Below are 1,870 nucleotides of genomic sequence, written 5' to 3' on the forward strand. Positions count from 1 at the left end.
CGCTCTTCTCTCTCTCTCTTCTCTCTCTCTCTCTCTCTCTCTCTCTCTCTGTCCTTCTCTCTCTCTTTTTTCTCTCTTTTTTTTGTTTTTAGTTCTAATTTGATTCTAGCTCTAGTTTATTTAATTTTATTTTTTGCCTTATGACATTATATGATATAATTCTTACATATAATATCATTTAAATTAAATTTACTAAACATGATTTAAATTATACAATATGTATATATATATATAAAAGAGCAAAAAAACCACACGCAGGCTATCATTAGCAAAAATCGTATATTTAAAATTCAATCCAAAACTAATAATAAACATAAACGTTTCGACCAAAATGTGGCCATCTTCAGTATGTAAAATATATAAAATAATGATAAAATAATACCATTTAACATTATATATTAGAAAAAGTAGAAATTTCAATAACTCGTAATTATTAAAAAATCCATTAATAATACTTAATTAATTAATTATGCAATTAATTGGATAATTGTAAGCAACGTTCGTGATTTACTTTCGCGAATAAATTGTGACATTTAAAAAAGTAGACTTTTATTGAAATTAATTTTTTATTCTCAATTTTTAATGATAACGCTAACTTTTATATTTATTTACACACACACACACACACACACACGCGCACACGCACGCACACACACACACACACACACACACACACACACATTTCTCTTATATACTATATGTATTATGTATTTAATTCTTGGGAAAATTTATTTTTAACGAAGTTAAAGTTTTTAAAAGTAATTAAAAATTTACTTAAAAAATTTTGAGGTAATTTAAAGTGTGTAAAAGGTTAAGCCAAAATAACCTAAAATTTTTAAAGTTTTTAAAAATGACTTTAATATAATGTAATCAGTACAGTACATTAGTTTCTTTCAGTTATTCTTAAATAAGTTTTAAAGTTATTTTAAAGAAAAGTTTAAAGTGATCAAATTTACCTTTATTTCTTAGATTTTTTTTACAATAAATTTTAAGTATTTTTGAAAATTTTCCGAAGTAATTTATTATTTTCCCAAGGGAAAAATATTTATTACATAATTCATATATTTAATTTTATCTACAAGTATTTTATCTACTAGTATTGTAAATTTATTTAAAATAGTTTTATCTAAAATAATTTATCTAAAATAGTTTTATCTAAAATAGTTTTTGTATTTTGGCACATGAGATATTTATGAAATTTTTCTTCATACATTTGTGCTTAGCACTTGACGAAAATATACGTGTGTCAATATAATATTGAAGCCGATATTATTATGATAAGTTTGAATTTTTTTCAATAATATGTCGATAATGATAATAATTCTTTAATTTATGTCAAAATAAAAATTGTGATTGTAGAGTGAAATGTGATTTTTTTTGTATAGCATAAAGAATCTTAATGATATACATAATAAATTGAGCTTACCGAAATTACATTAATAATTTCGAGCGTACATTGCAATCGCGTGATATAGTAGTTGCAGACACATTAAACAAACGCTGCTCGGAAATGTCTGCAACAAGTCTGGACATTCTCCTTGCCGGGAATTACTTGTAGCCGTATATTTTGTCTCACAAATATCCGTAACTTGTAGACATCTGTATTTGAAATTTATTTACATTCTTCACTTCATTGTTAACTTTATGATCCGATTCTGACGACATGAATATAAAGTATAATAAAAATTAAATAGAATTACATTTTTGTTATTCGCGATGCAGACAAATAATTTATTATTTCAGAACAAATTTGATTCCTTGAAAAACAGATTTGCGAGAATACGTTTCTATAAAGATTTAATTTTAATTAAAGTTTTATGTTTAGCAAATTTACTCTCTAAAATCTTTGAAGTGTAATTCTAAAGAGTGT

This window comes from Atta cephalotes (genome assembly GCF_000143395.1).
Source record: "Atta cephalotes unplaced genomic scaffold scaffold00001, whole genome shotgun sequence".
Taxonomy (NCBI): Eukaryota; Metazoa; Arthropoda; class Insecta; order Hymenoptera; family Formicidae; genus Atta; species Atta cephalotes.